Source organism: Nothobranchius furzeri, chromosome 6 (genome assembly GCF_043380555.1).
Source record: "Nothobranchius furzeri strain GRZ-AD chromosome 6, NfurGRZ-RIMD1, whole genome shotgun sequence".
Taxonomy (NCBI): domain Eukaryota; kingdom Metazoa; phylum Chordata; class Actinopteri; order Cyprinodontiformes; family Nothobranchiidae; genus Nothobranchius; species Nothobranchius furzeri.
In genome coordinates, this window is record NC_091746.1 from 18,332,634 (window position 1) to 18,355,635 (window position 23,002).

Here is a 23,002-nt window from a genome sequence, read left to right on the forward strand (position 1 = left end):
GGCTGTTGATTGGAGTACACTAAAACAAACCTAACCTCTCTAGGACATTCAGAAGCCAAGTTATAAGCCCGCAAAGGTGTAACTGGACTACTTCTTTAAAGTGACACCAGGCCCGGTGACCTTTGGGACATGGTTTTACCCCCTATAGGAATGTGCCATCATCTTGAAACGTTCAGATCACTTACAACTCAATAGATTCTACCTTCTTGTAGCGTTTCAGCCTGATTGGACCTTGTTTTCACACAAATGGACCCAGAATGATGTGAAATTGTGCTTCGTGCAACATAATTTTGGGTGCCATTTACAAACCATAAGTGCTAATGTCTCCATTCCTTTTTGTGGTTGTAGGGGCTGTTGATTGGAGTACACTAAAGCAAACCTGATCGCTCTAGGACATTCAGAAGCCAAGTTATAAGCCCACAAATGTGTAACTGGACTACTTCTTTAAATTGACACCAGATCCGGTGACCTTTGGGACATGGTTTGACCCCCTTAGGAAAGTGCTATCATCATGAAACGTTCAGATCACTTACAACTCAATAGATTCTACCTTCCTGTAACGTTTCAGCCTGATTGGACCTTGTTTTCACACAAATGAACCCAGAATGATGTGAAATTGTGCTTCGTGCAACATAATTCTGGGTGCCATTTACAAACCATAAATGCTAATGACTCCATTCCTTTTTGTGGTTGTAGGGGCTGTTGATTGGAGTACATTAAAACAAACCTGATCTCTCTAGGACATTCAGAAGCCAAGTTATAACTCCACAAATGTGTAACTGGACTACTTCTTTAAATTGACACCAGATCCGGTGACCTTTGGGACATGGTTTGACCCCCTTAGGAAAGTGCTATCATCATGAAACGTTCAGATCACTTACAACTCAATAGATTCTACCTTCCTGTAACGTTTCAGCCTGATTGGACCTTGTTTTCACACAAATGGACCCAGAATGATGTGAAATTGTGCTTCGTGCAACATAATTCTGGGTGCCATTTACAAACCATAAGTGCTAATGACTCCATTCCTTTTTGTGGTTGTAGGGGCTGTTGATTGGAGTACACTAAAACAAACCTGACCTCTCTAGGACATTCAGAAGCCAAGTTATAAGCCCACAAAGGTGTAACTGGACTACTTCTTTAAATTGACACCAGATCCGGTGACCTTTGGGACATGGTTTGATCCCCTTAGGAAAGCACTATCATCATGAAACGTTCAGATCACTTACAACTAAATAGATTCTACCTTCCTGTAACGTTTCAGCCTGATTGGACCTTGTTTTCACACAAATGAACCCAGAATGATGTGAAATTGTGCTTCGTGCAACATAATTCTGGGTGCCATTTACAAACCATAAGTGCTAATGACTCCATTCCTTTTTGTGGTTGTAGGGGCTGTTGATTGGAGTACACTAAAACAAACCTAACCTCTCTAGGACATTCAGAAGCCAAGTTATGAGCCCACAAAGGTGTAACTGGACTACTTCTTTAAAGTGACACCAGGCCCGGTGACCTTTGGGACATGGTTTTACCCCCTATAGGAATGTGCAATCATCTTGAAATGTTCAGATCACTTACAACTCAATAGATTCTACCTTCTTGTAGCGTTTCAGCCTGATTGGACCTTGTTTTCACACAAATGGACCCAGAATGATGTGAAATTGTGCTTCGTGCAACATAATTCTGGGTGCCATTTACAAACCATAAGTGCTAATGACTCCATTCCTTTTTGTGGTTGTAGGGGCTGTTGATTGGAGTACACTAAAACAAACCTGATCTCTCTAGGACATTCAGAAGCCAAGTTATAAGCCCACAAATGTGTAACTGGACTACTTCTTTAAATTGACACCAGATCCGGTGATCTTTGGGACATGGTTTGACCCCCTATGGGAATGTGAGATCATCATGAAACGTTCAGATCACTTACAACTAAATAGATTCTACCTTCCTGTAACGTTTCAGCCTGATTGGACCTTGTTTTCACACAAATGGACCCAGAATGATGTGAAATTGTGCTTCGTGCAACATAAATCTGGGTGCCATTTACAAACCATAAATGCTAATGACTCCATTCCTTTTTGTGGTTGTAGGGGCTGTTGATTGGAGTACATTAAAACAAACCTGATCTCTCTAGGACATTCAGAAGCCAAGTTATAAGCCCACAAATGTGTAACTGGACTACTTGTTTAAATTGACACCAGATCCGGTGACCTTTGGGACATGGTTTGACCCCCTTAGGAAAGTGCTATCATCATGAAACGTTCAGATCACTTACAACTCAAGAGATTCTACCTTCTTGTAACGTATCAGCCTGATTGGACCTTGTTTTCACACAAATGGACCCAGAATGATGTGAAATTGTGCTTCGTGCAACATAATTCTGGGTGCCATTTAAAAACCATAAGTGCTAATGACTCCATTCCTTTTTGTGGTTGTAGGGGCTGTTGATTGGAGTACACTAAAACAAACCTGACCTCTCTAGGACATTCAGAAGCCAAGTTATAAGCCCACAAATGTGTAACTGGACTACTTCTTTAAAGTGACACCAGATCCGGTGACTTTTGGGACATGGTTTGACCCCCTTAGGAAAGTGCGATCATCATGAAACGTTCAGATCACTTACAACTCAAAAGATTCTACCTTCCTGTATTGTTTCAGCCTGATTGGACCTTGTTTTCACACAAATGAACCCAGAATGATGTGAAATTGTGCTTCGTGCAACATAATTCTGGGTGCCATTTAAAAACCATAAGTGCTAATGACTCCATTCCTTTTTGTGGTTGTAGGGGCTGTTGATTGGAGTACACTAAAGCAAACCTGATCGCTCTAGGACATTCAGAAGCCAAGTTATAAGCCCACAAATGTGTAACTGGACTACTTCTTTAAATTGACACCAGATCCGGTGACCTTTGGGACATGGTTTGACCCCCTTAGGAAAGTGCTATCATCATGAAACGTTCAGATCACTTACAACTCAATAGATTCTACCTTCCTGTAACGTTTCAGCCTGATTGGACCTTGTTTTCACACAAATGAACCCAGAATGATGTGAAATTGTGCTTCGTGCAACAAAATTCTGGGTGCCATTTACAAACCATAAGTGCTAATGACTCCATTCCTTTTTGTGGTTGTAGGGGCTGTTGATTGGAGTACATTAAAACAAACCTGATCTCTCTAGGACATTCAGAAGCCAAGTTATAAGTCCACAAATGTGTAACTGGACTACTTCTTTAAATTGACACCAGATCCGGTGACCTTTTGGACATGGTTTGACCCCCTTAGGAAAGTGCTATCATCATGAAACGTTCAGATCACTTACAACTCAATAGATTCTAACTTCCTGTAACGTATCAGCCTGATTGGACCTTGTTTTCACACAAATGGACCCAGAATCATGTGAAATTGTGCTTCGTGCAACATAATTCTGGGTGCCATTTACAAACCATAAGTGCTAATGACTCCATTCCTTTTTGTGGTTGTAGGGGCTGTTGATTGGAGTACACTAAAACAAACCTGACCTCTCTAGGACATTCAGAAGCCAAGTTATAAGCCCACAAAGGTGTAACTGGACTACTTCTTTAAAGTGACACCAGGCCCGGTGACCTTTGGGACATGGTTTGACCCCCTATGGGAATGTGAGATCATCATGAAACGTTCAGATCAATTACAACTCAATAGATTCTACCTTCTTGTAACGTTTCAGCCTGATTGGACCTTGTTTTCACACAAATGGACCCAGAATGATGTGAAATTGTGCTTCGTGCAACATAATTCTGGGTGCCATTTACAAACCATAAGTGCTAATGACTCCATTCATTTTGTGGTTGTAGGGGCTGTTGATTGGAGTACACTAAAACAAACCTGATCTCTCTAGGACATTCAGAAGCCAAGTTATAAGCCCACAAATGTGTAACTGGACTACTTCTTTAAATTGACACCAGATCCGGTGACCATTGGGACATGGTTTGATCCCCTTAGGAAAGCTCTATCATCATGAAATGTTCAGATCACTTACAACTAAATAGATTCTACCTCCCTGTAACGTTTCAGCCTGATTGGACCTTGTTTTCACACAAATGAACCCAGAATGATGTGAAATTGTGCTTCGTGCAACATAATTCTGGGTGCCATTTACAAACCATAAATGCTAATGACTCCATTCCTTTTTGTGGTTGTAGGGGCTGTTGATTGGAGTACATTAAAACAAACCTGATCTCTCTAGGACATTCAGAAGCCAAGTTATAAGCCCACAAATGTGTAACTGGACTACTTCTTTAAATTGACACCAGATCCGGTGACCTTTGGGACATGGTTTGACCCCCTTAGGAAAGTGCTATCATCATGAAACGTTCAGATCACTTACAACTCAATAGATTCTACCTTCTTGTAACGTATCAGCCTGATTGGACCTTGTTTTCACACAAATGGACCCAGAATGATGTGAAATTGTGCTTCGTGCAACATAATTCTGGGTGCCATTTACAAACCATAAGTGCTAATGACTCCATTCCTTTTTGTGGTTGTAGGGGCTGTTGATTGGAGTATACTAAAACAAACCTGATCTCTCTAGGACATTCAGAAGCCAAGTTATAAGCCCACAAAGGTGTAACTGGACTACTTCTTTAAAGTGACACTTGGCCCGGTGACCTTTGGGACATGGTTTGACCCCCTATAGGAATGTGCGATCATCTTGAAACGTTCAGATCACTTACAACTCAATAGATTCTACCTCCTTGTAGCGTTTCAGCCGGATTGGACCTTGTTTTCACACAAATTGACCCAGAATGATGTGAAATTGTGGTTCGTGCATCATAATTCTGGGTGCCACTTACAAACTATAAGTGCTAATGACTCCATTCCTTTTTGTGGTTGTAGGGGCTGTTGAATGGAGTACATTAAAACAAACCTGATCTCTCTAGGACATTCAGAAGCCAAGTTATAAGCCCACAAATGTGTAACTGGACTACTTCTTTAAATTGACACCAGATCCGGTGATCTTTGGGACATGGTTTGACCCCCTTAGGAAAGTGCTATCATCATGAAACGTTCAGATCACTTACAACTCAGTAGATTCTACCTTCCTGTAACGTTTCAGCCTGATTGGACCTTGTTTTCACACAAATGAACCCAGAATGATGTGAAATTGTGCTTTGTGCAACATAATTCTGGGTGCCATTTAAAAACCATAAGTGCTAATGACTCCATTCCTTTTTGTGGTTGTAGGGGCTGTTGATTGGAGTACACTAAAACAAACCTGACCTCTCTAGGACATTCAGAAGCCAAGTTATAAGCCCACAAATGTGTAACTGGACTACTTCTTTAAAGTGACACCAGATCCGGTGACTTTTGGGACATGGTTTGACCCCCTTAGGAAAGTGCGATCATCATGAAACGTTCAGATCACTTACAACTCAATAGATTCTACCTTCTTGTAGCGTTTCAGCCGGATTGGACCTTGTTTTCACACAAATTGACCCAGAATGATGTGAAATTGTGCTTCGTGCATCATAATTCTGGGTGCCACTTACAAACTATAAGTGCTAATGACTCCATTCCTTTTTGTGGTTGTAGGGGCTGTTGAATGGAGTACATTAAAACAAACCTGATCTCTCTAGGACATTCAGAAGCCAAGTTATAAGCCCACAAATGTGTAACTGGACTACTTCTTTAAATTGACACCAGATCCGGTGATCTTTGGGACATGGTTTGACCCCCTTAGGAAAGTGCTATCATCATGAAACGTTCAGATCACTTACAACTCAGTAGATTCTACCTTCCTGTAACGTTTCAGCCTGATTGGACCTTGTTTTCACACAAATGAACCCAGAATGATGTGAAATTGTGCTTTGTGCAACATAATTCTGGGTGCCATTTAAAAACCATAAGTGCTAATGACTCCATTCCTTTTTGTGGTTGTAGGGGCTGTTGATTGGAGTACACTAAAACAAACCTGACCTCTCTAGGACATTCAGAAGCCAAGTTATAAGCCCACAAATGTGTAACTGGACTACTTCTTTAAAGTGACACCAGATCCGGTGACTTTTGGGACATGGTTTGACCCTCTTAGGAAAGTGCGATCATCATGAAACGTTCAGATCACTTACAACTCAAAAGATTCTACCTTCCTGTATTGTTTCAGCCTGATTGGACCTTGTTTTCACACAAATGAACCCAGAATGATGTGAAATTGTGCTTCGTGCAACATAATTCTGGGTGCCATTTAAAAACCATAAGTGCTAATGACTCCATTCCTTTTTGTGGTTGTAGGGGCTGTTGATTGGAGTACACTAAAGCAAACCTGATCGCGCTAGGACATTCAGAAGCCAAGTTATAAGCCCACAAATGTGTAACTGGACTACTTCTTTAAATTGACACCAGATCCGGTGACCTTTGGGACATGGTTTGACCCCCTTAGGAAAGTGCTATCATCATGAAACGTTCAGATCACTTACAACTCAATAGATTCTACCTTCCTGTAACGTTTCAGCCTGATTGGACCTTGTTTTCACACAAATGAACCCAGAATGATGTGAAATTGTGCTTTGTGCAACAAAATTCTGGGTGCCATTTACAAACCATAAATGCTAATGACTCCATTCCTTTTTGTGGTTGTAGGGGCTGTTGATTGGAGTACATTAAAACAAACCTGATCTCTCTAGGACATTCAGAAGCCAAGTTATAAGTCCACAAATGTGTAACTGGACTACTTCTTTAAATTGACACCAGATCCGGTGACCTTTTGGACATGGTTTGACCCCCTTAGGAAAGTGCTATCATCATGAAACGTTCAGATCACTTACAACTCAATAGATTCTACCTTCCTGTAACGTTTCAGCCTGATTGGACCTTGTTTTCACACAAATGGACCCAGAATGATGTGAAATTGTGCTTCGTGCAACATAATTCTGGGTGCCATTTACAAACCATAAGTGCTAATGACTCCATTCCTTTTTGTGGTTGTAGGGGCTGTTGATTGGAGTACACTAAAACAAACCTGACCTCTCTAGGACATTCAGAAGCCAAGTTATAAGCCCACAAAGGTGTAACTGGACTACTTCTTTAAAGTGACACCAGGCCCGGTGACCTTTGGGACATGGTTTGACCCCCTATGGGAATGTGAGATCATCATGAAACGTTCAGATCACTTACAACTCAATAGATTCTACCTTCTTGTAACGTTTCAGCCTGATTGGACCTTGTTTTCACACAAATGGACCCAGAATGATGTGAAATTGTGCTTCGTGCAACATAATTCTGGGTGCCATTTACAAACCATAAGTGCTAATGACTCCATTCCTTTTGTGGTTGTAGGGGCTGTTGATTGGAGTACACTAAAACAAACCTGATCTCTCTAGGACATTCAGAAGCCAAGTTATAAGCCCACAAATGTGTAACTGGACTACTTCTTTAAATTGACACCAGATCCGGTGACCATTCGGACATGGTTTGATCCCCTTAGGAAAGCTCTATCATCATGAAACGTTCAGATCACTTACAACTAAATAGATTCTACCTTCCTGTAATGTTTCAGCCTGATTGGACCTTGTTTTCACACAAATGAACCCAGAATGATGTGAAATTGTGCTTCGTGCAACATAATTCTGGGTGCCATTTACAAACCATAAGTGCTAATGACTCCATTCCTTTTTGTGGTTGTAGGGGCTGTTGATTGGAGTACACTAAAACAACCCTGACCTCTCTAGGACATTCAGAAGCCAAGTTATAAGCCCACAAAGGTGTAACTGGACTACTTCTTTAAAGTGACACTTGGCCCGGTGACCTTTGGGACATGGTTTGACCCCCTATAGGAATGTGCGATCATCTTGAAACGTTCAGATCACTTACAACTCAATAGATTCTACCTTCTTGTAGCGTTTCAGCCGGATTGGACCTTGTTTTCACACAAATTGACCCAGAATGATGTGAAATTGTGCTTCGTGCAACATAATTCTGGGTTCCACTTACAAACCATAAGTGCTAATGACTCCATTCCTTTTAGTGGTTGTAGGGGCTATTGAATGGAGTACATTAAAACAAACCTGATCTCTCTAGGACATTCAAAAGCCAAGTTATAAGCCCACAAATGTGTAACTGGACTACTTCTTTAAATTGACACCAGATCCAGTGACCTTTGGGAGATGGTTTGACCCCCGTAGGAAAGTGCTATCATCATGAAACGTTCAGATCAGTTACAACTCAATAGATTCTACCTTCCTGTAACGTTTCAGCCTGATTGGACCTTGTTTTCACACAAATGAACCCAGAATGATGTGAAATTGTGCTTCATGCAACATAATTCTGGGTGTCATTTAAAAACCATAAGTGCTAATGACTCCATTCCTTTTTGTAGTTGTAGGGACTGTTGATTGGAGTACACTAAAATAAACCTGATCTCTCTAGGACATTCAGAAGCCAAGTTATAAGCCCACAAATGTGTAACTGGACTACTTCTTTAAATTGACACCAGATCCGGTGACCTTTGGGACATGGTTTGACCCCCTTAGGAAAGTGCTATCATCATGAAACGTTCAGATCACTTACAACTCAATAGATTCTACCTTCCTGTAACGTTTCAGCCTGATTGGACCTTGTTTTCACACAAATGGACCCAGAATGATGTGAAATTGTGCTTCGTGCAACATAAATCTGGGTGCCATTTACAAACCATAAATGCTAATGACTCCATTCCTTTTTGTGGTTGTAGGGGCTGTTGATTGGAGTACATTAAAACAAACCTGATCTCTCTAGGACATTCAAAAGCCAAGTTATAAGCCCACAAATGTGTAACTGGACTACTTTTTTAAATTGACACCAGATCCGGTGACCTTTGGGACATGGTTTGACCCCCTCAGGAAAGTGCTATCATCATGAAACGTTCAGATCACTTACAACTCAATAGATTCTACCTTCTTGTAACGTTTCAGCCTGATTGGACCTTGTTTTCACACAAATGGACCCAGAATGATGTGAAATTGTGCTTCGTGCAACATAATTCTGGGTGCCATTTACAAACCATAAGTGCTAATGACTCCATTCCTTTTGTGGTTGTAGGGGCTGTTGATTGGAGTACACTAAAACAAATCTGATCTCTCTAGGACATTCAGAAGCCAAGTTATAAGCCCACAAATGTGTAACTGGACTACTTCTTTAAATTGACACCAGATCCGGTGACCATTCGGACATGGTTTGATCCCCTTAGGAAAGCTCTATCATCATGAAACGTTCAGATCACTTACAACTAAATAGATTCTACCTTCCTGTAATGTTTCAGCCTGATTGGACCTTGTTTTCACACAAATGAACCCAGAATGATGTGAAATTGTGCTTCGTGCAACATAATTCTGGGTGCCATTTACAAACCATAAGTGCTAATGACTCCATTCCTTTTTGTGGTTGTAGGGGCTGTTGATTGGAGTACACTAAAACAACCCTGACCTCTCTAGGACATTCAGAAGCCAAGTTATAAGCCCACAAAGGTGTAACTGGACTACTTCTTTAAAGTGACACTTGGCCCGGTGACCTTTGGGACATGGTTTGACCCCCTATAGGAATGTGCGATCATCTTGAAACGTTCAGATCACTTACAACTCAATAGATTCTACCTTCTTGTAGCGTTTCAGCCGGATTGGACCTTGTTTTCACACAAATTGACCCAGAATGATGTGAAATTGTGCTTCGTGCAACATAATTCTGGGTTCCACTTACAAACCATAAGTGCTAATGACTCCATTCCTTTTAGTGGTTGTAGGGGCTATTGAATGGAGTACATTAAAACAAACCTGATCTCTCTAGGACATTCAAAAGCCAAGTTATAAGCCCACAAATGTGTAACTGGACTACTTCTTTAAATTGACACCAGATCCAGTGACCTTTGGGAGATGGTTTGACCCCCGTAGGAAAGTGCTATCATCATGAAACGTTCAGATCAGTTACAACTCAATAGATTCTACCTTCCTGTAACGTTTCAGCCTGATTGGACCTTGTTTTCACACAAATGAACCCAGAATGATGTGAAATTGTGCTTCATGCAACATAATTCTGGGTGTCATTTAAAAACCATAAGTGCTAATGACTCCATTCCTTTTTGTAGTTGTAGGGACTGTTGATTGGAGTACACTAAAATAAACCTGATCTCTCTAGGACATTCAGAAGCCAAGTTATAAGCCCACAAATGTGTAACTGGACTACTTCTTTAAATTGACACCAGATCCGGTGACCTTTGGGACATGGTTTGACCCCCTTAGGAAAGTGCTATCATCATGAAACGTTCAGATCACTTACAACTCAATAGATTCTACCTTCCTGTAACGTTTCAGCCTGATTGGACCTTGTTTTCACACAAATGGACCCAGAATGATGTGAAATTGTGCTTCGTGCAACATAAATCTGGGTGCCATTTACAAACCATAAATGCTAATGACTCCATTCCTTTTTGTGGTTGTAGGGGCTGTTGATTGGAGTACATTAAAACAAACCTGATCTCTCTAGGACATTCAAAAGCCAAGTTATAAGCCCACAAATGTGTAACTGGACTACTTTTTTAAATTGACACCAGATCCGGTGACCTTTGGGACATGGTTTGACCCCCTTAGGAAAGTGCTATCATCATGAAACGTTCAGATCACTTACAACTCAATATATTCTACCTTCTTGTAACGTATCAGCCTGATTGGACCTTGTTTTCACACAAATGGACCCAGAATGATGTGAAATTGTGCTTCGTGCAACATAATTCTGGGTGCCATTTACAAACCATAAGTGCTAATGACTCCATTCCTTTTTGTGGTTGTAGGGGCTGTTGATTGGAGTATACTAAAACAAACCTGATCTCTCTAGGACATTCAGAAGCCAAGTTATAAGCCCACAAAGGTGTAATTGGACTACTTCTTTAAAGGGACACTTGGCCCGGTGACCTTTGGGACATGGTTTGACCCCCTATATGAATGTGCGATCATCTTGAAACGTTCAGATCACTTACAACTCAATAGATTCTACCTTCTTGTAGCGTTTCAGCCGGATTGGACCTTGTTTTCACACAAATTGACGCAGAATGATGTGAAATTGTGCTTCGTGCAATATAATTCTGGGTGCCATTTACAACCCATAAGTGCTAATGACTCCATTCCTTTTTGTGGTTGTAGGGGCTGTTGATTGGAGTACATTAAAACAAACCTGATCTCTCTAGGACATTCATAAGCCAAGTTATAAGCCCACAAATGTGTAACTGGACTACTTCTTTAAATTGACACCAGATCCGGTGACCTTTGGGACATGGTTTGACCCCCTTAGGAAAGTGCTATCATCATGAAACGTTCAGATCACTTACAACTCAATAGATTCTACCTTCCTGTAACGTTTCAGCCTGATTGGACCTTGTTTTCACACAAATGAACCCAGAATGATGTGAAATTGTGCTTCGTGCAACATAATTCTGGGTGCCATTTAAAAACCATAAGTGCTAATGACTCCATTCCTTTTTGTAGTTGTAGGGACTGTTGATTGGAGTACACTAAAATAAACCTAACCTCTCTAGGACATTCAGAAGCCAAGTTATAAGCCCACAAAGGTGTAACTGGACTACTTCTTTAAAGTGACACCAGGCCCGGTGACCTCTGGGACATGGTTTTACCCCCTATAGGAATGTGCGATCATCTTGAAATGTTCAGATCAAATACAACTCAATAGATTCTACCTTCTTGTAGCGTTTCAGCCTGATTGGACCTTGTTTTCACACAAATGGACCCAGAATGATGTGAAATTGTGCTTCGTGCAACATAATTCTGGGTGCCATTTACAAACCATAAGTGCTAATGACTCCACTCCTTTTTGTGGTTGTAGGGGCTGTTGATTGGAGTACACTAAAACAAACCTGATCTCTCTAGGACATCCAGAAGCCAAGTTATAAGCCCACAAATGTGTAACTGGACTACTTCTTTAAATTGACACCAGATCCGGTGATCTTTGGGACATGGTTTGACCCCCTTAGGAAAGTGCTATCATCATGAAACGTTCAGATCACTTACAACTCAATAGATTCTACCTTCCTGTAACGTTTCAGCCTGATTGGACCTTGTTTTCAAACAAATGAACCCAGAATGATGTGAAATTGTGCTTCGTGCAACATAATTCTGGGTGCCATTTAAAAACCATAAGTGCTAATGACTCCATTCCTTTTTGTGGTTGTAGGGGCTGTTGATTGGAGTATACTAAAACAAACCTGATCTCTCTAGGACATTCAGAAGCCAAGTTATAAGCCCACAAAGGTGTAACTGGACTACTTCTTTAAAGTGACACTTGGCCCGGTGACCTTTGGGACATGGTTTGACCCCCTATAGGAATGTGCGATCATCTTGAAACGTTCAGATCACTTACAACTCAATAGATTCTACCTTCTTGTAGCGTTTCAGCCGGATTGGACCTTGTTTTCACACAAATTGACCAAGAATGATGTGAAATTGTGCTTCGTGCAACATAATTCTGGGTGCCACTTACAAACCATAAGTGCTAATGTCTCGATTCCTTTTTGTGGTTCTAGGGGCTGTTGATTGGAGTACACTAAAACAAACCTAACCTCTCTAGGACATTCAGAAGCCAAGTTATAAGCCCACAAAGGTGTAACTGGACTACTTCTTTAAAGTGACACCAGGCCCGGTGACCTTTGGGATATGGTTTTACCCCCTATAGGAATGAGCCATCATCTTGAAACGTTCAGATCACTTACAACTCAATAGATTCTACCTTCTTGTAGCGTTTAAGCCTGATTGGACCTTGTTTTCAAGCAAATGAACCCAGAATGATGTGAAATTGTGCTTCGTGCAACATAATTCTGGGTGCCATTTAAAAACCATAAGTGCTAATGACTCCATTCCTTTTTGTGGTTGTAGGGGCTGTTGATTGGAGTATACTAAAACAAACCTGATCTCTCTAGGACATTCAGAAGCCAAGTTATAAGCCCACAAAGGTGTAACTGGACTACTTCTTTAAAGTGACACTTGGCCCGGTGACCTTTGGGACATGGTTTGACCCCCTATAGGAATGTGCGATCATCTTGAAACGTTCAGATCACTTACAACTCAATAGATTCTACCTTCTTGTAGCGTTTCAGCCGGATTGGACCTTGTTTTCACACAAATTGACCAAGAATGATGTGAAATTGTGCTTCGTGCAACATAATTCTGGGTGCCACTTACAAACCATAAGTGCTAATGTCTCGATTCCTTTTTGTGGTTCTAGGGGCTGTTGATTGGAGTACACTAAAACAAACCTAACCTCTCTAGGACATTCAGAAGCCAAGTTATAAGCCCACAAAGGTGTAACTGGACTACTTCTTTAAAGTGACACCAGGCCCGGTGACCTTTGGGATATGGTTTTACCCCCTATAGGAATGAGCCATCATCTTGAAACGTTCAGATCACTTACAACTCAATAGATTCTACCTTCTTGTAGCGTTTAAGCCTGATTGGACCTTGTTTTCAAGCAAATGAACCCAGAATGATGTGAAATTGTGCTTCGTGCAACATAATTCTGGGTGCCATTTAAAAACCATAAGTGCTAATGACTCCATTCCTTTTTGTGGTTGTAGGGGCTGTTGATTGGAGTACACTAAAACAAACCTGACCTCTCTAGGACATTCAGAAGCCAAGTTATAAGCCCACAAATGTGTAACTGGACTACTTCTTTAAAGTGACACCAGATCCGGTGACTTTTGGGACATGGTTTGACCCCCTTAGGAAAGTGCGATCATCATGAAACGTTCAGATCACTTACAACTCAAAAGATTCTACCTTCCTGTATTGTTTCAGCCTGATTGGACCTTGTTTTCACACAAATGAACCCAGAATGATGTGAAATTGTGCTTCGTGCAACATAATTCTGGGTGCCATTTAAAAACCATAAGTGCTAATGACTCCATTCCTTTTTGTGGTTGTAGGGGCTGTTGAGTGGAGTACACTAAAGCAAACCTGATCGCTCTAGGACATTCAGAAGCCAAGTTATAAGCCCACAAATGTGTAACTGGACTACTTCTTTAAATTGACACCAGATCCGGTGACCTTTGGGACATGGTTTGACCCCCTTAGGAAAGTGCTATCATCATGAAACGTTCAGATCACTCACAACTCAATAGATTCTACCTTCCTGTAACGTTTCAGCCTGATTGGACCTTGTTTTCACACAAATGAACCCAGAATGATGTGAAATTGTGCTTCGTGCAACAAAATTCTGGGTGCCATTTACAAACCATAAGTGCTAATGACTCCATTCCTTTTTGTGGTTGTAGGGGCTGTTGATTGGAGTACACTAAAGCAAACCTGATCGCGCTAGGACATTCAGAAGCCAAGTTATAAGCCCACAAATGTGTAGCTGGACTACTTCTTTAAATTGACACCAGATCCGGTGACCTTTGGGACATGGTTTGACCCCCTTAGGAAAGTGCTATCATCATGAAACGTTCAGATCACTTACAACTCAATAGATTCTACCTTCCTGTAACGTTTCAGCCTGATTGGACCTTGTTTTCACACAAATGAACCCAGAATGATGTGAAATTGTGCTTTGTGCAACAAAATTCTGGGTGCCATTTACAAACCATAAATGCTAATGACTCCATTCCTTTTTGTGGTTGTAGGGGCTGTTGATTGGAGTACATTAAAACAAACCTGATCTCTCTAGGACATTCAGAAGCCAAGTTATAAGTCCACAAATGTGTAACTGGACTACTTCTTTAAATTGACACCAGATCCGGTGACCTTTTGGACATGGTTTGACCCCCTTAGGAAAGTGCTATCATCATGAAACGTTCAGATCACTTACAACTCAATAGATTCTACCTTCCTGTAACGTTTCAGCCTGATTGGACCTTGTTTTCACACAAATGGACCCAGAATGATGTGAAATTGTGCTTCGTGCAACATAATTCTGGGTGCCATTTACAAACCATAAGTGCTAATGACTCCATTCCTTTTTGTGGTTGTAGGGGCTGTTGATTGGAGTACACTAAAACAAACCTGACCTCTCTAGGACATTCAGAAGCCAAGTTATAAGCCCACAAAGGTGTAACTGGACTACTTCTTTAAAGTGACACCAGGCCCGGTGACCTTTGGGACATGGTTTGACCCCCTATGGGAATGTGAGATCATCATGAAACGTTCAGATCACTTACAACTCAATAGATTCTACCTTCTTTGAACGTTTCAGCCTGATTGGACCTTGTTTTCACACAAATGGACCCAGAATGATGTGAAATTGTGCTTCGTGCAACATAATTCTGGGTGCCATTTACAAACCATAAGTGCTAATGACTCCATTCCTTTTGTGGTTGTAGGGGCTGTTGATTGGAGTACACTAAAACAAACCTGATCTCTCTAGGACATTCAGAAGCCAAGTTATAAGCCCACAAATGTGTAACTGGACTACTTCTTTAAATTCACACCAGATCCGGTGACCATTCGGACATGGTTTGATCCCCTTAGGAAAGCTCTATCATCATGAAACGTTCAGATCACTTACAACTAAATAGATTCTACCTTCCTGTAATGTTTCAGCCTGATTGGACCTTGTTTTCACACAAATGAACCCAGAATGATGTGAAATTGTGCTTCGTGCAACATAATTCTGGGTGCCATTTACAAACCATAAGTGCTAATGACTCCATTCCTTTTTGTGGTTGTAGGGGCTGTTGATTGGAGTACACTAAAACAACCCTGACCTCTCTAGGACATTCAGAAGCCAAGTTATAAGCCCACAAAGGTGTAACTGGACTACTTCTTTAAAGTGACACTTGGCCCGGTGACCTTTGGGACATGGTTTGACCCCCTATAGGAATGTGCGATCATCTTGAAACGTTCAGATCACTTACAACTAAATAGATTCTACCTTCTTGTAGCGTTTCAGCCGGATTGGACCTTGTTTTCACACAAATTGACCCAGAATGATGTGAAATTGTGCTTCGTGCAACATAATTCTGGGTTCCACTTACAAACCATAAGTGCTAATGACTCCATTCCTTTTAGTGGTTGTAGGGGCTATTGAATGGAGTACATTAAAACAAACCTGATCTCTCTAGGACATTCAAAAGCCAAGTTATAAGCCCACAAATGTGTAACTGGACTACTTCTTTAAATTGACACCAGATCCAGTGACCTTTGGGAGATGGTTTGACCCCCGTAGGAAAGTGCTATCATCATGAAACGTTCAGATCAGTTACAACTCAATAGATTCTACCTTCCTGTAACGTTTCAGCCTGATTGGACCTTGTTTTCACACAAATGAACCCAGAATGATGTGAAATTGTGCTTCATGCAACATAATTCTGGGTGTCATTTAAAAACCATAAGTGCTAATGACTCCATTCCTTTTTGTAGTTGTAGGGACTGTTGATTGGAGTACACTAAAATAAACCTGATCTCTCTAGGACATTCAGAAGCCAAGTTATAAGCCCACAAATGTGTAACTGGACTACTTCTTTAAATTGACACCAGATCCGGTGACCTTTGGGACATGGTTTGACCCCCTTAGGAAAGTGCTATCATCATGAAACGTTCAGATCACTTACAACTCAATAGATTCTACCTTCCTGTAACGTTTCAGCCTGATTGGACCTTGTTTTCACACAAATGGACCCAGAATGATGTGAAATTGTGCTTCGTGCAACATAAATCTGGGTGCCATTTACAAACCATAAATGCTAATGACTCCATTCCTTTTTGTGGTTGTAGGGGCTGTTGATTGGAGTACATTAAAACAAACCTGATCTCTCTAGGACATTCAAAAGCCAAGTTATAAGCCCACAAATGTGTAACTGGACTACTTTTTTAAATTGACACCAGATCCGGTGACCTTTGGGACATGGTTTGACCCCCTTAGGAAAGTGCTATCATCATGAAACGTTCAGATCACTTACAACTCAATAGATTCTACCTTCTTGTAACGTATCAGCCTGATTGGACCTTGTTTTCACACAAATGGACCCAGAATGATGTGAAATTGTGCTTCGTGCAACATAATTCTGGGTGCCATTTACAAACCATAAGTGCTAATGACTCCATTCCTTTTTGTGGTTGTAGGGGCTGTTGATTGGAGTATACTAAAACAAACCTGATCTCTCTAGGACATTCAGAAGCCAAGTTATAAGCCCACAAAGGTGTAATTGGACTACTTCTTTAAAGGGACACTTGGCCCGGTGACCTTTGGGACATGGTTTGACCCCCTATATGAATGTGCGATCATCTTGAAACGTTCAGATCACTTACAACTCAATAGATTCTACCTTCTTGTAGCGTTTCAGCCGGATTGGACCTTGTTTTCACACAAATTGACGCAGAATGATGTGAAATTGTGCTTCGTGCAATATAATTCTGGGTGCCATTTACAACCCATAAGTGCTAATGACTCCATTCCTTTTTGTGGTTGTAGGGGCTGTTGATTGGAGTACATTAAAACAAACCTGATCTCTCTAGGACATTCATAAGCCAAGTTATAAGCCCACAAATGTGTAACTGGACTACTTCTTTAAATTGACACCAGATCCGGTGACCTTTGGGACATGGTTTGACCCCCTTAGGAAAGTGCTATCATCATGAAACGTTCAGATCACTTACAACTCAATAGATTCTACCTTCCTGTAACGTTTCAGCCTGATTGGACCTTGTTTTCACACAAATGAACCCAGAATGATGTGAAATTGTGCTTCGTGCAACATAATTCTGGGTGCCATTTAAAAACCATAAGTGCTAATGACTCCATTCCTTTTTGTAGTTGTAGGGACTGTTGATTGGAGTACACTAAAATAAACCTAACCTCTCTAGGACATTCAGAAGCCAAGTTATAAGCCCACAAAGGTGTAACTGGACTACTTCTTTAAAGTGACACCAGGCCCGGTGACCTCTGGGACATGGTTTTACCCCCTATAGGAATGTGCGATCATCTTGAAATGTTCAGATCACTTACAACTCAATAGATTCTACCTTCTTGTAGCGTTTCAGCCTGATTGGACCTTGTTTTCACACAAATGGACCCAGAATGATGTGAAATTGTGCTTCGTGCAACATAATTCTGGGTGCCATTTACAAACCATAAGTGCTAATGACTCCACTCCTTTTTGTGGTTGTAGGGGCTGTTGATTGGAGTACACTAAAACAAACCTGATCTCTCTAGGACATTCAGAAGCCAAGTTATAAGCCCACAAATGTGTAACTGGACTACTTCTTTAAATTGACACCAGATCCGGTGATCTTTGGGACATGGTTTGACCCCCTTAGGAAAGTGCTATCATCATGAAACGTTCAGATCACTTACAACTCAATAGATTCTACCTTCCTGTAACGTTTCAGCCTGATTGGACCTTGTTTTCAAACAAATGAACCCAGAATGATGTGAAATTGTGCTTCGTGCAACATAATTCTGGGTGCCATTTAAAAACCATAAGTGCTAATGACTCCATTCCTTTTTGTGGTTGTAGGGGCTGTTGATTGGAGTATACTAAAACAAACCTGATCTCTCTAGGACATTCAGAAGCCAAGTTATAAGCCCACAAAGGTGTAACTGGACTACTTCTTTAAAGTGACACTTGGCCCGGTGACCTTTGGGACATGGTTTGACCCCCTATAGGAATGTGCGATCATCTTGAAACGTTCAGATCACTTACAACTCAATAGATTCTACCTTCTTGTAGCGTTTCAGCCGGATTGGACCTTGTTTTCACACAAATTGACCAAGAATGATGTGAAATTGTGCTTCGTGCAACATAATTCTGGGTGCCACTTACAAACCATAAGTGCTAATGTCTCGATTCCTTTTTGTGGTTCTAGGGGCTGTTGATTGGAGTAAACTAAAACAAACCTAACCTCTCTAGGACATTCAGAAGCCAAGTTATAAGCCCACAAAGGTGTAACTGGACTACTTCTTTAAAGTGACACCAGGCCCGGTGACCTTTGGGACATGGTTTTACCCCCTATAGGAATGAGCCATCATCTTGAAACGTTCAGATCACTTACAACTCAATAGATTCTACCTTCTTGTAGCGTTTAAGCCTGATTGGACCTTGTTTTCACGCAAATGAACCCAGAATGATGTGAAAATGTGCTTCGTGCAACATAATTCTGGGTGCCATTTAAAAACCATAAGTGCTAATGACTCCATTCCTTTTTGTGGTTGTAGGGGCTGTTGATTGGAGTACACTAAAACAAACCTGACCTCTCTAGGACATTCAGAAGCCAAGTTATAAGCCCACAAATGTGTAACTGGACTACTTCTTTAAAGTGACACCAGATCCGGTGACTTTTGGGACATGGTTTGACCCCCTTAGGAAAGTGCGATCATCATGAAACGTTCAGATCACTTACAACTCAAAAGATTCTACCTTCCTGTATTGTTTCAGCCTGATTGGACCTTGTTTTCACACAAATGAACCCAGAATGATGTGAAATTGTGCTTCGTGCAACATAATTCTGGGTGCCATTTAAAAACCATAAGTGCTAATGACTCCATTCCTTTTTGTGGTTGTAGGGGCTGTTGAGTGGAGTACACTAAAGCAAACCTGATCGCTCTAGGACATTCAGAAGCCAAGTTATAAGCCCACAAATGTGTAACTGGACTACTTCTTTAAATTGACACCAGATCCGGTGAACTTTGGGACATGGTTTGACCCCCTTAGGAAAGTGCTATCATCATGAAACGTTCAGATCACTTACAACTCAATAGATTCTACCTTCCTGTAACGTTTCAGCCTGATTGGACCTTGTTTTCACACAAATGAACCCAGAATGATGTGAAATTGTGCTTCGTGCAACAAAATTCTGGGTGCCATTTACAAACCATAAGTGCTAATGACTCCATTCCTTTTTGTGGTTGTAGGGGCTGTTGATTGGAGTACAGTAAAACAAACCTGATCTCTATAGGACATTCAGAAGCCAAGTTATAAGTCCACAAATGTGTAACTGGACTACTTCTTTAAATTGACACCAGATCCGGTGACCTTTTGGACATGGTTTGACCCCCTTAGGAAAGTGCTATCATCATGAAACGTTCAGATCACTTACAACTCAATAGATTCTACCTTCCTGTAACGTATCAGCCTGATTGGACCTTGTTTTCACACAAATGGACCCAGAATGATGTGAAATTGTGCTTCGTGCAACATAATTCTGGGTGCCATTTACAAACCATAAGTGCTAATGACTCCATTCCTTTTTGTGGTTGTAGGGGCTGTTGATTGGAGTACACTAAAACAAACCTGACCTCTCTAGGACGTTCAGAAGCCAAGTTATAAGCCCACAAAGGTGTAACTGGACTACTTCTTTAAAGTGACACCAGGCCCGGTGACCTTTGGGACATGGTTTGACCCCCTATGGGAATGTGAGATCATCATGAAACGTTCAGATCACTTACAACTCAATAGATTCTACCTTCTTGTAACGTTTCAGCCTGATTGGACCTTGTTTTCACACAAATGGACCCAGAATGATGTGAAATTGTGCTTCGTGCAACATAATTCTGGGTGCCATTTACAAACCATAAGTGCTAATGACTCCATTCATTTTGTGGTTGTAGGGGCTGTTGATTGGAGTACACTAAAACAAACCTGATCTCTCTAGGACATTCAGAAGCCAAGTTATAAGCCCACAAATGTGTAACTGGACTACTTCTTTAAATTGACACCAGATCCGGTGACCATTGGGACATGGTTTGATCCCCTTAGGAAAGCTCTATCATCATGAAACGTTCAGATCACTTACAACTAAATAGATTCTACCTTCCTGTAACGTTTCAGCCTGATTGGACCTTGTTTTCACACAAATGAACCCAGAATGATGTGAAATTGTGCTTCGTGCAACATAATTCTGGGTGCCATTTACAAACCATAAATGCTAATGACTCCATTCCTTTTTGTGGTTGTAGGGGCTGTTGATTGGAGTACATTAAAACAAACCTGATCTCTCTAGGACATTCAGAAGCCAAGTTATAAGCCCACAAATGTGTAACTGGACTACTTCTTTAAATTGACACCAGATCCGGTGACCTTTGGGACATGGTTTGACCCCCTTAGGAAAGTGCTATCATCATGAAACGTTCAGATCACTTACAACTCAATAGATTCTACCTTCTTGTAACGTATCAGCCTGATTGGACCTTGTTTTCACACAAATGGACCCAGAATGATGTGAAATTGTGCTTCGTGCAACATTATTCTGGGTGCCATTTACAAACCATAAGTGCTAATGACTCCATTCCTTTTTGTGGTTGTAGGGGCTGTTGATTGGAGTATACTAAAACAAACCTGATCTCTCTAGGACATTCAGAAGCCAAGTTATAAGCCCACATAGGTGTAACTGGACTACTTCTTTAAAGTGACACTTGGCCCGGTGACCTTTGGGACATGGTTTGACCCCCTATAGGAATGTGCGATCATCTTGAAACGTTCAGATCACTTACAACTCAATAGATTCTACCTTCTTGTAGCGTTTCAGCCGGATTGGACCTTGTTTTCACACAAATTGACCCAGAATGATGTGAAATTGTGCTTCGTGCAACATAATTCTGGGTTCCACTTACAAACCATAAGTGCTAATGACTCCATTCCTTTTTGTGGTTGTAGGGGCTGTTGATTGGAGTACACTAAAACAAACCTAACCTCTCTAGCACATTCAGAAGCCAAGTTATAAGCCCACAAAGGTGTAACTGGACTACTTCTTTAAAGTGACACTTGGCCCGGTGACCTTTGGGACATGGTTTGACCCCCTATAGGAATGTGCGATCATATTGAAACGTTCAGATCACTTACAACTCAATAGATTCTACCTTCTTGTAGCGTTTCAGCCGGATTGGACCTTGTTTTCACACAAATTGACCCAGAATGATGTGAAATTGTGCTTCGTGCATCATAATTCTGGGTGCCACTTACAAACTATAAGTGCTAATGACTCCATTCCTTTTTGTGGTTGTAGGGGCTGTTGAATGGAGTACATTAAAACAAACCTGATCTCTCTAGGACATTCAGAAGCCAAGTTATAAGCCCACAAATGTGTAACTGGACTACTTCTTTAAATTGACACCAGATCCGGTGATCTTTGGGACATGGTTTGACCCCCTTAGGAAAGTGCTATCATCATGAAACGTTCAGATCACTTACAACTCAGTAGATTCTACCTTCCTGTAACGTTTCAGCCTGATTGGACCTTGTTTTCACACAAATGAACCCAGAATGATGTGAAATTGTGCTTCGTGCAACATAATTCTGGGTGCCATTTAAAAACCATAAGTGCTAATGACTCCATTCCTTTTTGTGGTTGTAGGGGCTGTTGATTGGAGTACACTAAAACAAACCTGACCTCTCTAGGACATTCAGAAGCCAAGTTATAAGCCCACAAATGTGTAACTGGACTACTTCTTTAAAGTGACACCAGATCCGGTGACTTTTGGGACATGGTTTGACCCCCTTAGGAAAGTGCGATCATCATGAAACGTTCAGATCACTTACAACTCAAAAGATTCTACCTTCCTGTATTGTTTCAGCCTGATTGGACCTTGTTTTCACACAAATGAACCCAGAATGATGTGAAATTGTGCTTCGTGCAACATAATTCTGGGTGCCATTTAAAAACCATAAGTGCTAATGACTCCATTCCTTTTTGTGGTTGTAGGGGCTGTTGATTGGAGTACACTAAAGCAAACCTGATCGCTCTAGGACATTCAGAAGCCAAGTTATAAGCCCACAAATGTGTAACTGGACTACTTCTTTAAATTGACACCAGATCCGGTGACCTTTGGGACATGGTTTGACCCCCTTAGGAAAGTGCTATCATCATGAAACGTTCAGATTACTTACAACTCAATAGATTCTACCTTCCTGTAACGTTTCAGCCTGATTGGACCTTGTTTTCACACAAATGAACCCAGAATGATGTGAAATTGTGCTTTGTGCAACAAAATTCTGGGTGCCATTTACAAACCATAAATGCTAATGACTCCATTCCTTTTTGTGGTTGTAGGGGCTGTTGATTGGAGT